This window comes from Chlorocebus sabaeus, chromosome 7 (genome assembly GCF_047675955.1).
Source record: "Chlorocebus sabaeus isolate Y175 chromosome 7, mChlSab1.0.hap1, whole genome shotgun sequence".
In the NCBI taxonomy this organism is placed as follows: domain Eukaryota; kingdom Metazoa; phylum Chordata; class Mammalia; order Primates; family Cercopithecidae; genus Chlorocebus; species Chlorocebus sabaeus.
This window is the reverse complement of record NC_132910.1, coordinates 46422994-46438901: the sequence shown is the minus strand read 5'-3', so window position 1 is coordinate 46438901 and position 15908 is coordinate 46422994. Positions and strand designations below refer to the sequence as shown.

General features: G+C 37.9%; 1 protein-coding gene across 4 annotated transcripts in view; it reads right to left on the bottom strand.

The window, feature by feature from the left end:
• Positions 1-15908, bottom strand: part of BMPR1B (bone morphogenetic protein receptor type 1B) — a 407599-nt gene that overhangs the window by 193855 nt on the left and 197836 nt on the right. The gene's annotated exons all lie outside the window — the stretch shown is intronic.

Genomic DNA, 15908 nt, shown 5'->3' with positions numbered 1-15908 from the left:
ATAAATGGCAAGCAAAAATGTTATGACCTGATGCTCCAGGAAACAGAGTCATTGAAAGTTTTTGATTACAGGAGTGACACAGCATAAACTCTGTTTAGGAAAGCTTGCCATGTTATAGTACGACTAATAGATAAATAATGGAATTTCAAATGATTTAAGGAAGTTTTTAATGAAGCAGTGAAAGTAGATTAAATATGAGGCAAAAATATGTACCTGATAAGGGATCAGCATGAATACAGAAAAAAAGAACGATAAAAGAGACATTTTCAAGATGAAATCAGTGAATAGGCTATCTCAGAAATCAGCAAATATTTTCTATAAAGAATCGGGTTTTGCCAGCCATGTGGTCTCCAATAAAGCTACTCAAATCTCCACTGTAGCAGAAAAGCGGCCATTGTCCTAAACAACACATAAACAAATGAGGGTGGCTGAATTTCAATAAAACTTCTTGTATATATAATAGGCAGTGGGTTAAATTTGGCCTGTAGACCATCATTTACTGACTCCTGAACCAGATACAGCTGGGGAGGGACAGTGGCTCAGTCACTGGTATGTTCCACCATGAATAACTAAAAACCTAAAATAGCAGTGCTAAACAAAAGTTCAGCCCACTCTCATTCTAAACAAAATCCACAGATAACAGACAGGTCTGTTATGGCAACTCCATAATTCTGAAAGACTCAAGCTCCTTCTATACCATTATTTCACCATCCTTAACATGTGACTTCTAGCACTTGGTTCAAGGTATGAACTTGAGTTTGAGCCATGAAATGAGCATTCCAGCAAGCAGGAATGAAGAAGGGTACAAAAGGACATGCCCTTCATCTTAAGGACAAATCTGTAATTTACAAAACATTTCTGCTTGGCTAGTTGTCTACTGTCATATAAAAGCCAAAAAGGATCACACTTGTTTCAAAGTAAGTAACTCAATATCTTGAGCTTTTATCATTCATTCTCTCTAAATTATATATATATGTATATTCACACACCTCTTGATTGTTAGCCTGTATAAAATTTCTTATTGGCTGAAAGCTACTCAATAAACTGTTTTCCTTCTGTCTGTAGTAATAAAACTATACAACACTATAAACATTTTCCATGTTAAACTCCAAGATATTTGGATTTCTGGCTAGAAACAGTAGAGCTTTTGTTTCTAAAATTAAAGCAGACCCTTAGACCTAATTTACCTCAGAATGCCAAATATTTTTCTCTTCTGTTATGCTCTAACATTACTATCACCTATTCCAAAAACACATGACTTATGACTACATAAGAAACCAATGGTACCATCTCTGGGTGGTCCCTGAAAATGGCTCATTGATATAAAGAACAGAAAAAAACAAGAATGTCTGAAGATAAGTATCTCTTGAAGGGTCTAGTATACAGGAGATTTATGCTGTGAAATTATGCTTCTGGTAAACAAGAGTCGTAATACTACAGCTGTACCAAGGAGATGCTTCACAGAGCACTAGTAATACAGATAGGACGTTTCCTTTTATTGAAATAACTTGACTTTCCTTAAAAGATAACTTATGACTAAAGCTGCCATCTTAAAACATGAAGATTTACTACATTTTTGGACCTTCATATTGGTAAAAAGAGACAATAAATTCCAGATAGTTCTAATTAGATAAAGGGGTTGGTCTTTAGGACCATGCAGTAATTCAATATGTGTTGACACTAACTCTCAAACAATAATTGAAAGGATTTTATGCTTTACTTTGACACTGAAAACATGCAGATAATTTGATTAACATTTAAATCTTTGAACACCAATTTTTAAATGGCCTCTCACATTGACCTTTTAATTTTTTACTTTAAGGAGATTTCAAAAATAATAAATAGTGCACAAAACTTTCCAAATTGCCACTAAAATCATACTCTCTACCCTAGATCTTATTTCAGATATATCTCAACTCACATAATATTTTTATTACCTGACATTTTAATCAAAGATCAAAAACTTCACTGGCCAAAGCATTTCCAAAGCTCTGTGAAGTAAATTAACTTTATGAAATGGAACCCAACTACATATTTTGTAATGAAATTTTATATTACATTTCAAGAAAAAATGCTGTCCTTATAAAGATAGCCAATGTGGCTCAGACAATAATAATGGTAAAAATATGTAAAAGAAATGTGAGAAGTAAGAAATATTTTAATAAACCCAAAGCAATATTCAACTTTGAGGAGTCTCTGCAAAATGCTTACTGACTCATGGATTACCAATGAGTCCATCCCAACTGAGTCCGGGAAGGAAACTTACCTTACAATGTTATCAGGCAGAAGGCAAAGGGAGAGGTGAGGTGGGAATAATTTGAATGCATTGTTTCAAGGTGTTCTACATGTCTCATAAGACTGTACTACTTCAACTACCTTAACATTATCCTGGATTACTAACAGGATCATTTCAAATGCTTTGGAAAAGATATTTCATCCCACAAGTAATGTGTAAATGAATACTTACTTTTTACACTAAAAATATACAGAAATTCGTAGACTAAAAATGCATATGATCCTCCTGAAATTCTTTCTGTGTCCCCCTCCAGTTCTGTAATCTTTAATATGGACTCCCCATCACTAGGAACACAGAGTTAAAACACCTTTTCATGGCTTTCAAGCGACCCTAAAATCTGGCCTCCCTTATCCTACTGACACTTACCCTCTCAAGACTTCCACACTTCAGGCTCTTTTCCAGCCAAATCAGCTTCCTCGTGTTTCCAACTATACCATGCTCATTCCAAAATCAAGATTTTAATCATTGTTTATAACTCCTGACCTGTAATCATTTTGCTTAAATTGGCACTACCATCCTCATTCCCTAGTTAAAACCCTAATGTTCTCACATGAACCCATGACCACTTCAGCCTGAGTCCTCTTATTTCAGAGCACAGAGATGCAGGTTACCTACACTACTAACTATGACACCAGACACCATCAGAGCATCCTTATAATAAGAAATACACATTTCTGAATAATGACTAACACTGTGGACCTACTGTTAGGAGCTGAATTGTGTTCACTAAAATTCGTATGATGAAGTCTCAGAATATGAGATTATCTGTAGACAAAGCCTTTAAAGAAGTAATTATATTAAAACAAGGCTGTTAGGGTGGTCCCTAATCCAACATGACTGGCGTTCTTATAAGAAGAGATTAGGAGACAGAGGGAGACACCAGAGAGATGACATTCACAGAGGGACAATGATGAGAACAGGCAGCAAGGGTAGCCAAATGAAAGCCAAGGAAAGAGGTCCCACAAGAACTCAACCCTACAGACTTCTTGATCTTGGACTTCCAGCCTTCAGAACTGTGAGAAAGTTAATCTGTTGTTTCAGCCACCCAGTCTGCAGTATTTTGTAAGGGAAACCCTAGCAAGTAATATACCTGCCATATGCCCAGGCAGTGTATAAAATGTCTTACTTATGTAATACTTCACTCGTCAACACAGCTCTGTATGGAAGGTTTGCTTATTACCCAAGGAAAGGGAAAGAAATGAAGTAATCTGCTCAAGGTCTCACAGATACATGCTAGAGCCTAAGACCGGTTTATTTTAAAGGTTATTATTATCCACCATGTTGTATTAATCATATGTGAATGATCCAAATGCAACACTATTATTGCTTATTCTGCTTTCTCAGTAGAATGTTGATAAATGATGGATGGATTGAGAATTAGAAAACTTTTTTTTACCTTTTATTCCATACATTTTTAAGAATATATATAGTAGTCAGTTTCCAAAGTTAATAGCCTACGAATCAATATACATATGTTCATCTTGATTCCATCTATATTATGCTTATTTCATATCAAACATGAGTGATAACCCACCATACACACCCTAATAAAGTTACCATATTTCACTGATGCAAAAACCTGTATTTCTTACATTTTTAACATATTTGAAAAAGATACATCTTACAGTCAGTAACATTTATCAACACCATAGGCAAATCGAAATGATTCTTAGATCTCAGAGTTGATGAAATACTTTAATTCACTAACTGAAGTTACATGTTGTCTCTGAGACTTAACACAAAAATGAATCATCACAATACCATCTATGATGCATTCCTGTGATAAGCTAAAGGAACAGCAGAAATGTTGGGCCAGCTGAAGAAAAATATTTCTCACCTAAAGTTGCAGTGCAAACAATGGGGAAAGAAGAGGGAAAAAAAAAAAAGAAAAGAAAAAAGGGCACGTGAAATTGCAAACAGCACTACAAGTAATAGAGCTCATTTTAAACATCCTAAAGTCTTGTAAGGAAAAAAAAAAAAAAGACAAAAAGAAAAAGCCACAAAAAATGCTTACATACATTCTCCCACACACATGTTACAAAAGGGAAAAAAACCACCAAACAGGAGGCAGACTCTGTACACAGTGTGTCCATAAAGTGGAAACCAGTCTCACACTTTATAGTCACACCTCATATACCGCCATGGAAGGCAGGCCTCCTAGGTGAGGCATCGAGTTTCACAGGCATGCTCAAACACAGGATTGTTAACACTAATCCCCAGCAAGATCTGTGAATGAGAAGAAAGAAAGATAGGTAAATAGCCTGCGAAATATGGCCCCAATTAGAGGACTCACAACACTTGCCCTATTGATTATCTGTTATTTGGTCAAATGAATAAACCAGTAACAATCATTGAATGCTGCATGTATCAACATAGTAATCTACAATTTAAAAGTCTGCTTTATCAGTTTTTACCACAATAACGCCTGTGTTCATCTTTAGTTACCTCTTAATTTATATTTCTACTTGAAAATATGCAGTTTTCTTTGATGTCACAAGTAATGCAACCTAAAGCCCATTAGAAAAAGATGTAGTTACAATTACACTGAAACTGAGCCTTTTTGAAGAGTAAAAAAAAATAATTTAAATTTTTTTCTTTAAACAACACAATACAAATCAAACTCTACTTCCATCAAAGGGCTGCCAAAAACACTACTGATGGGATTTGCCAGTGATCCATAATTTATATTATAAGGTATGACAAGAACACACTAAATCTGTTAATGTTGTTAAAAAGTAAATTCTAGTCTGTTATTGTCACCCAAGTAGTTAGAAACTAAATGCAGAACTCTACTAATATAAATGTTCCACAAACTCAGTACTCTGTTCTTTTTCTTTCTGGAGATGAGCTTTACCAGTTGTTTTTCATCATACAAACAAGAAACCATTAAAATCTGATGTGCTGACCTCAATTAAAAAAGAAGGTTAAAATAAGCTACCCCACATTCCAAAATATAAAAGCCTCTTATCTTTTTGTGTTATTGTTAATAATTATATTATGTCTTTATATGGAGGGGGTTATCATAAAAACAATTTTTATTTAAAAAGAAACATGCGCTTTGGGACACCGAGGTGGGAGGATCACTTGAAGCCAGGAATTTGAGACCAGTCTGGGTAACACAGCAGGACCTCATCTCTACAAAAAAAAATTAAAAATTAAAAAAAAGAAACAAACAGGTGAACCTAAAACTCTCTTCTCTTAAAAAAAAAAAAAAAAAAAAAAGCATTTAATTATGAAGAAAAAAATTACAAGGCATATTTGGTTTTAAAACTATTGATGGAATATAATTTCAAAATGTTAGATACCAAGAATTTGTAAAGGCTTTCATTTCAAATTCTAGAAATTTGAAATAAAGTGTAACTTGTAATCACAAACACAACTAAATAAAATCTATTGGCAACATCTGATTCCTCATTTATAAAATGGGGAAAGAGCATGTGCTGCCTTAGAGAGCTATTGTAAGAATTAAATGTGTTGGCGAGGCACGCTGGCTAAAGCCTGTAATTCCAGCACTTTGGGAGGCCGAGGCGGGTGGATCACCCGAGGCCAGGAGTTCAAGACCAGCCTGACCAACATGGTGAAATCCGTCTCTACTAAAAATACAAAAATAAGCCAGGTGTGGTGGCGCACACTGTAATCCCAGCTACTCGGGAGGCTGAGACAGGAGAATCGCTTGAACCTGGCAGGCAGAGCTTTCAGTGAGCCGAGACTGCACCACTGCACTCCAGCCTGGGTGACAGAGTGAAATTCCATCTTAAAAAAAAAAAAAAAAAAAAAAAAGAATTAAATGTGTTAAAGCATGAGGAACAATGCCTAGCCTACCACAGCATGCACCTGTTAGTGTTTGCTCTTAGGATTAGTATCAGTATTGGCTATTAGTATTAACATTATTAGCACTGACTGAAGGTCCAGTCCACCTCTATCTAGGCACATACAAATCTATTTAAGGCATGTCCCACACAGGAAGACTCTTTTCTGTAACTCAGCTCTTACACACATGACTCTTCTGATCTCTTACTGCTTTCTGCTAGTCTGACTATACATCCTAGATTTTAATTTTCACTTTTCACTGCTGTGTATATTAAGCTTAAGTAATCACATGAATATAAAGTCCTTAAAAGAGGAGATCATGCAACACAGTTTCTGCTGTCTTCTCCATTTCTCAAGCCTCAAGCCCTGAAGGAAGCAACTCTCTTCACAGCAGGTGACAGAAACTGAATCATCTTCAACTAACACTAGTTACAGGCAAGGTAGAAGATGCTAAACCACAACAGTACTAATCATGTTCCCACTTTTCAGGTGCCCTCCAGTTTAACTACAGAGATAGAAATATGCATATTATAAAGCAACATAAGTTCTAAGCTAAATCAAACACCCACTACAATTCTTGCTGTATGGAAGTCTAAAGATGGAAAGATAATTAAAGTATAAGGGGGTTAGGAAAGACCTAATGGAGATAGACTGTGAATGTGAAGGGTAAGTCTTATATTATAATAATGAGAAGAGGAGGACGAGGAGGATGAAGAGGAGGAGGAGGAGGAGGAGAAGAGGAGGAAGAAGAAGTAGCAGCAGAAGCAGCAGCAGCAAAAGAGCATTTAGCACCATGTAAAATAATTTTCATACAATAAGCAAAATAGCTTATATATATTAGGTGTTCAGTATGAGGAACTATTCTAAGTGCTTTATAAATATTCACACTTTTGATCTTCAGAATATCCCTTTTGAGATAAACATTGTGGTCTCCATCTTTTAAAAAAAAACTAAAAGGGAGACACAGAAAAGTTAGATATGATCATACAGCAGCTTATCTACCCGAGATCATTCAGCTCATAAATAGAAAGACTGAGTTATAAAACCAGGAACGCAGGCTCTCAAGTCCCACTCTTTATCATTATGTTTAACTACTCTCTTTATGGGCTCATGTAATTCTCATCACAATTCTGCAAAGGTGGTTGTGCATTCTACATACTGTAATCCATGTAAACAGAGTCCTTGGCATGTGCATTGCACAATCTGAGCAGCCATATGTGGCAGCCTTAATGATATGCATTGCATAGGTAGAAAGTTTAATAATTTAGCCAAAGCTGTAGAGTTTGGATAGTCAAGATCTGAAATGCAGTCAGTCTCACTCTTTTCACTCAGCCACAAAGTATATGAGTAAAAAATAAATGTTGAGAACATGTTAGACAAGAGAGAAAAGAATCAGGAAAGCTAAGGTATAGTAATGAGCAAGAACTGTTCTGGGCTTCAAGGAGTAAACTAGTCTCTGGTTTGGTCAGAGAAAGAATAGAATGAAAACACACACTTCATCTCCCATCTGACCAACACGTTCTGGGTGAGAGAAAAAGCCATTGAATGTTCCTGAAAAGTGCAGCATAAAAACACTTTTAAAGGCCTGAACCTGGAAATAATATAAGGACAAATTGTAAGGAGAAGCAGTTCCCTCTTGTTGAGGAAAAAAAAAAATTAAATAGGAACAAAGACAGCAACTGAAGGCTCAGTATCAGAGAGATTGCAGGAAAAGGCTGGGGTTATGGATGCAAAAGCATTCTAGAAAAAGAAAAACCATTACAAATCCAAAATGTGAAACCTATAATAATGGGAAAGCAATGAAAATTGATTAAACGGTGGGATGAGAATATAGTATAGTGTACAAGTTCACTTGGAGTCTATTTTATACAATGTGTTTTGCATTTAAAATACAATAAATTTTTGGAATATTCAGAAATAATGTAAAAAAATGAATTACAAAGTAAACTGTAATCTTGTATTTATTACACTTACATTTGGTTTGGACTAATTTCTCCTCAAATTACTAACAAAGAATAATCAAATAAGAATATGTAACACTATACAGAAACTTTTTGGTTTCAAAATATACATACATGACATGCTCATTCATCCTCTTATATAGAGGTTGGAAACATTTCTTTGAGGAAAATAACATTTATTCAGGCTCACTATTAAATGAGATACTGATTTCTGAGGTCATTTTATCCTTAGTGACTCCATCAGATAAGAACTAATCCATCCATTTTATAGACGAGAACATTGAGACCTACTTAAGAAATTTAGGTAAGGAACTAGGTGAAGGTACAGCAATTTATAAGCCTCTTGGAGACATGATTGTATATCCAAAACTGCACTGCTTTTCTTACAACCAAACCAGTGATCCCCAGTCTTTTTGGCACCAGTGACCAGTTTGTGGAAGACAATTTTTCCACGAGGGAAGGGGTAGAGGGTGGGGAGGAGACAATGGAGAGTGGTTTGGGGATGAAACTGTTCCACATCAGATCATCAGGCGTTCGTTAGATTCTCATAAGGAGTGATCCCTCACATGCACAGTTCACAATAGGGTGCAGGCTCCTATGAAAATCTAATGCCGCTGCTCATCTAACAGGAGGTGGAGCTCAGGCAGTTAATGCTCACGTCCTGCTGTGCAGCCTAGTTCCTAACAGGCCATGGACTAGTACCAGTCCATGGCCCAGGGGTTGGGGACCCCTGAACTAAACCACCCTGTCTCTTAACCTCTAAGTCTTAGTAATCTAGTAACAATCTAGTAACAATTAACATAAATCTAAGTAGGCAAGTCTGCCCTAATGATCTCTGGCCTTTATAAAAGGAAGTGATGCCGGGTGCCGTGGCTCACATCTGTCATCCCAGCACTTTAGGAGGCCGAGGTGGGTGGACAGCCTGAGCTCAGGAGTTTGAGGCCAGCCTGGGCAACATCGTGAAACTCCGTTTCTACTAAAATACAAAAGAAATTAGCCAGGAGTGGCGGCTTGCACCTGTAGTCCCAGCTACTTGGGAGGCTGAGGCAGGAGAATTGCTTGAACCTGGGAGGCAGAAGTTGCAGTAAGCCAAGATTGCGCCACTGCACCCCAGCCTGGGCGACAGAGTGAGACACCATTTCTAAGAAAAAGAGAAAGTACTCTTTTTCTATCCCTTGCTAGTAAATGCTGAACTAGCTTCAGATGCATCTACCTTATTGTAAAAATATGTTCCATAAAGGGAATCCCAACTAAAATTTTAATAGGAATGAAGAATGGAATGTAATGGCAAATACTAAAATCGAAGTGCAAACAAGACTTGTTTGTTCCTCACAATAAAACCTCTGGAAAAGAAATGAAGCTTCTTCCAAATACACACAGCAAGAAGTGGAGACAGACAAGAAAACTGCAAAAGTGATATTAAGTGGTCTGTGGCACATTCTTCTGTACTTCATAATGAAACTAAATGTTTTCTTGTTAAAAGTTAATGTAATTGTGACTTAAAAAAAATTAAAGTTGCCTTTAAATGTTAATAATTAATTAGGAATACATAAATGCAAAATAGTGATAATTAACACATTTCTTTTCTGTCCATGAGAAGGTCCTAAGGTAGCTATCCTTCTGTGCCTGATACAAAATAACCTATTTCAACTTTTCCATATGTAGGCAGCAGCTCAAAAGATTAAAGTATTTCTCTGAGGAAGTAGTAACATATTTGTGTCTAGCACCTGGTAAACACACAATTCACTTTATTAAATGACTTAAAAGAATGAATGACTTCGATTCCAAGGCAAGATGGCTGAATAGGAACAGCTCCAATCTGCGGGTCCCAGTGAGACCAACACATAAGGCAGATGATTTCTGCATTTACAACTGAGGTATCTGGTGCATCTCACTGGGATTGGTTAGACAGTAGGTGCAGCCCACGGAGGACAACCAGAAGCAGGGTGGGCCTTCGCCTCTCCCAGGAGGCACAAGGGATCAGGGAACTCCCACCCCTAGCTGTGAGGGATTGTGCATTCCAGCCCAGATACTATGCTTTTTCCATAGTCTTTGCAACCCACAGACCATGAGATTCCCTCAGGTGCCTATACCACAAAGGCCCTGGGTTTCAAGCACAAAACTGGGCAGTTGTTTGAAGAGACACCAAGCTAGCTGCAGTTTTTTTTCATACTCCAGTAGCTGCCAGCACAGCAGTCTGAAGAGGACCTGGGAAGCTCGAGCTTGGTGCGGGGAGGGGCACCCACCATCACTGATGCTTGAGTAGGCGGTTTTCCCCTCACATTGTAAACAAAGCCGCCTGGAAGTTCGGACTGGGTGGAGCCCACCCCAGCACCCGAAAGCCATAGTAGTCAGACTGCCTCTCTAGATTCCTCCTCTCTGGGCAGGTCATCTCTGAAAGAAAGGCAGCAGCCCCAGCCAGGGGCTTACAGATAAAACTCCTATCTCCCTGGGGGAGAGCACCTGGGGGAAGGGGCGGCTGTGGGTTCAGCTTCAGCAGACTTAAATGTTCCTGCCTGCCGGCTCTGAAGAGAGCAGTGGATCTCCCAGCACAGCGCTAAAGCTCTATAAGGGATACAGTACCTCCTCAAGTGGGTCCCCTGACCCCCGTGACATCTGACTAGGAGATATCTCCCAGCAGGGGTCGACAGACACCTCATAGAGGAGAACTCTGGCTGGCATCTGGCGGGTGACCCTCTGGGACGAAGCTTCATCTAAAGCTCCATCTGAAGCTCACCAACATCAAAGATCAAAGGTAAATAAATCCGCGAAGATGAGGAAAAAACAGCGCAAAAAGGCTGAAAATTCCAAAAGCCAGAATGCCTCTTCTCCAAAGGAACACAACTCCTTGCCAGCAAGGGAACAAAACTGGATGGAGAATGAGTTTGATGAATTGAAAGAAGTAGGCTTCAGAAGGTGGATAATGATAAACTCCTCCAAGCTAAAGGAGCACGTTCTAACTCAATGCAAGGAAGCTAAGAACCTTGATAATAGGTTAGAGGTATTGCTAAGTAGAATAACCAGTTTAGAGAAGAACATAAAAGACCTGATTGAGCTGAAAAACACAGCACAAGAACTTTGTGAAGCATACACAAGTATCAGTAGCCAAATCATTCAAGCGGAAGAAAGGATATCAGAGATTGAAGATCAACTTAATGAAATAAAGTATAAGACAAGATTAAAGAAAAAAAAATGAAAAGGAACGAACAAAGCCTTCAACCTCCAAGAAATATGAGACTATGTGAAGACCAAACCTATGTTTCACTGGTGTACCTGAAAGTGACGGGGAGAATGGAACCAAGTTGGAAAACACACTTCAGGATATTATCCAGGAGAACTTCCCCAATCTAGCAAGGCAAGCCAACATTCAAATTCAGGAAATATAGAGAACACCACAAAGATACTCCTCGAGAACAGCAATCCCAAGACACATAATCATCAGATTCACCACGGTTGAAATGAAGGAAAAAATATTAAAGGCAGCCAGATAGAAAGGTCAGGTTACCCACAAAGGGAAGCACATCAGGCTAACAGCAGATCCCTCTGCAGAAACTCTACAAGCAAGAAGAGAGTGGGGACCAATATTCAACATTCTTAAAGAAAAGAATTTTCAACCCAGAATTTCATATTCAGCCAAACTAAGCTTCATAAGTGAAAAAGAAGTAAAATCCTTTATAAACAAACAAACACTGAGGGATTTGGTCACCACCAGGCCTGCCTTATAAGAGCTCCTGAAGGAAGGAGTAAATATGGAAAGGAAAAACTGGTACCAGACACTGTAAAAACAAAACAAAATGTAAAGACCATTGACACTACGAAGAAACTGCATGAACTAACGGGCAAAATAACCAGCTAGCATCATAATGACAGGATCAAATTCACACATAACAATATTAACCTTAAATGTAAATGGGCTAAATGCCCCAATTAAAAGACACAGACTGGCAAACTAGATTAAGAGTCAAGACTCATCAGTGTACTGTATTCAGGAGACCCATCTCACGTGCAAAGACACACATAGGCTCAAAATAAAGGGAGGAAGAAATATTTACCAAGCAAATGGAAAGCAAAAAAACAAAACAAAACAAAACAAAAAACCAGGGGTTGCAATCCTAGTCTCTGATAAAACAGACTTTAATCCAACAAAGATCAAAAGAGATAAAGAAGGCCATTACATAATGGTAAAAGGATCAATGCAACAAAAAGAGCTAACTATCTTAAATATATATGCACCCAATACAGGAGCACCCAGATTCATAAAGCAAGTTTTTAGAGACCTACGAAGAGACTCAGGTTCCCACACTATAATACTGGGAGACTTTAACACCACACTGTCAATATTTGATAGATCAATGAGATGGAAAATTATCAAGGATATTCAGGACTTGAATACAGCTCTGGACCAAGTAGACCTAACAGACATCTACAGACTCTCTACTCCAAATCAACAGAATATACATTCTTCTCAACACCACATCACACTTATTCTAAAACTAACCACATAATTGGAAGTAAAACACTCCTCAGCAAATGCAAAAGAACAGAAATCATAACAAAGAGTCTCTCGGACCACAATGCAATCAAATTAGAACTCAATTGAGAAACTCACTCAAAACCGCACAACTACATGGAAACTGAGTAACCTGCTCCTGAATGACTACTGGGTAAATAACAAAATTAAAGTAGAAATAAAAAAGTTCTTTGAAACCAGTGAGAACAAAGACACAATGTACCAGAATCTCTGGGACACAGTTAGAGCAGTGTTTAGAGGGGAATTTATAGCACTAACTGCCTACAGGAGAATCAAGAAAGACCTAAAATCGATACCCTAACATCACAATGAAAAGAACCAGAGAAGCAAGAGCAAACAAATTCAAAAGCCAGCAGAAAACAAGAAATAACTAAGATCAGAGCAGAACTGAAGGAGACAGACACACAAAAAACCATTCCAAAAAATCAATGAATCCAGGAGCTGGTATTTGAAAAGATTAAGACAATAGATAGACTGCTAGCCAGACTAATAAAGAAGAAAAGAGAGAAGAATCAAATAGACACAATAAAAAAATGATAAAGGGGAGATCATCTCTGATCCCACAAAAATACAAACTACCATCAGAGAATACTATGAACACCTCTAAGCAAATAAATTAGAAAATCTAGAAGAAATGGATACATTCCTAGACACATACACCCTCCCAAGACTAAACCAGGAAGAAGTCGAATCCCTGAATAGACCAGTAACAAGTTCTGAAATCGAGGCAGTAATTAATAGCCTACCATCCAAAAAAAGAGTCCAGGACCAGATAAATTCACACCCGAATTCTTCCAGAGGTACAAAGAGGAGCTGGTACCATTCCTTCTGAAACTATTCCAGACAACAGAAAAAGAGGGACCCCTCCCTAACTCATTTCATGAGGCCAGCATCTTCCTGATACCAAAACCTGGTAGAGACACAACAAAAAAAGAAATGTTCAGGCCAATATCCCTGATGAATATTGATGCAAAAATCCTCAATAAAACACTGGCAAACCGAATCCAGCAACACATCAAAAATCTTATCCACCACGATCAAGTCGGCTTCATTCCTGAGATGCAAGGCTGGTTCAACATACATAAATCAATAAACTTAATCCATCACATAAACAGAACCAATGACAAAAAGCACATAATTATCTCAATAGATGCAGAAAAGGCCTTCGACTAAATTCAACAGTCCTTCATGCTAAAAATACTCAATAAACTAGGTGTTGATGGAACGCATTTCAAAATAATAAGAGCTATTGATGACAACCCCACAGCCAATATCATACTGAACGGGCAAACGCTGGAAGCATTCCCTTTGAAAACCTGCACAAGACAAGGAAGCCCTCTCTCACCATTCCTATTCAACATAGTATTGGAAGCTCTGGCCCGGGCAATCAGGCAAGAGAAAGAAAGGGTATTCAAATAGGAAGAGAGGAAGTCAATTTATCTCTGTTTGCAGATGACATGATTGTATATTTAGAAAACCCCACTGTCTCAGCCCAAATCTCCTTAAACTGATAAACAACTTCAGTGAAGTCTCAGGAAACAAAATTAATATGCAAAAATCACAAGCATTCCTATTCATCAATAACAGACAAACATAGAGCCAAATCATGGGCAAACTCCCATTCACAACTGCTACAAAGAGAATAAAATACCTAGGAATATAACTTACAAGGGATGGGAAGGACCTCTTCAAGGAGAACTACAAACCACTGCTCAAGGAAATAAGAGAGGACACAAACAAATGGAAAAACATTCCATGCTCATGGATAGGAAGAATCAATATCGTGAAAATGGCCATACCAATTTATAGATTCAATGCTATTCCCATCAAGCTACTACTGACTTCCTTCACAGAATTAGAGAAAACTACTTTAAATTTCATACAAAACCAAAAAAAGGCCATATGGCCAAGACAATCCTAAGCAGAAAGAACAAAACTGGAGGCATCACGCTACCTGACGTCAAACTGTACTACGTACGGGGTATAGTAACCAAAACAGCATGGTACTGGTACCAAAAACAGATACATAGACCAATGGAACAGAACAGAGGCCTCAGAAATAACACCACACATCTACAACCATCTGATCTTTGACAAACCTGACAAAAACAAGCAATGGGGAAAGGATTCCCTGTTTAATAAATGGTGTTGGGAAAACTGGCTAGCTATATGCAGAAAACTGAAACTGGACTCCTTCCTTATACCTTATACAAAAATTAACTCAAGATAGATTAAAGATTTAAACATAAGACCTAAAACCATAAAAACCCTAGAAGAAAACCTAGACTATACCATTCAGGACATAGGTGTGGGCAAAGACTTCATGACTAAAACACCAAAAACAACTGCAAAAAAGCCAGAATTGACAAACAGGATCTAATTAAACTAAAGAGCTTCTGCACAGCAAAAGAAAGTATCATCAGAGTGAACAGACAACCTACAGAATGGGAGAAAATTTTTGCAATCTATCCATCTGACAAAGGGCTAATATCCAGAATCTACAAGGAACTTAACCAAATTTCCAAGAAAAAAACAACCCCATCAAAAAGTGGGCAAAGGATATGAACAGATACTTTTCAAAAGAAGACATTTATGTGACCAACAAACATATGAAAAAAAACTCATCATCACTGGTCATTAGATAAATGCAAATCAAAACCACAATGAGATATCATCTCACACCAGTTGGAATGGAAATCATTAAAAAGTCAGGAAACAACAGATGCTGGAGAGGACATGGAGAAATAGGAACACTTTTACACTGTTGGTGGGACTGTAAATTAGTTCAACCATTATGGAAGACAATGTGGCAATTCCTCAAGGATCTAAAACTAGAAATACCATTTGACCCAGCAATCCCATTACTGAGTATATACCCAAAGGATTATAAATCATTCTACTTTAAAGACACATGCACACATATGTTTATCACAGCACTGTTCACAATAGCAAAGACTTGGAACTAACCCAAATGCCCATCAATGATAGACTGAATAAGGAAAATGTGGCACATATACACACGAAATACTACGCAGCCATAAAAAAGAATGAGTTAATGTCCTTTGCAGGGACATGGATGAAGCTAGAAACCATCATTCTCAGCAAACTAACACAGTAACAGAAAACCAAACACCACGTGTTCTCACTCATAAATGGGAATTGAACAATGAGAACACATGGGCACAGGGAGGGCAGCCTCACACACCAGGGCCTGTTGGGGGGTGGAGCGCAAGGGGAGGGATAGCATTAGGAGAAATACCTAATGTAGATGGTGGGTTGATGGGTGCAGCAAACCACCATGGCACATGTC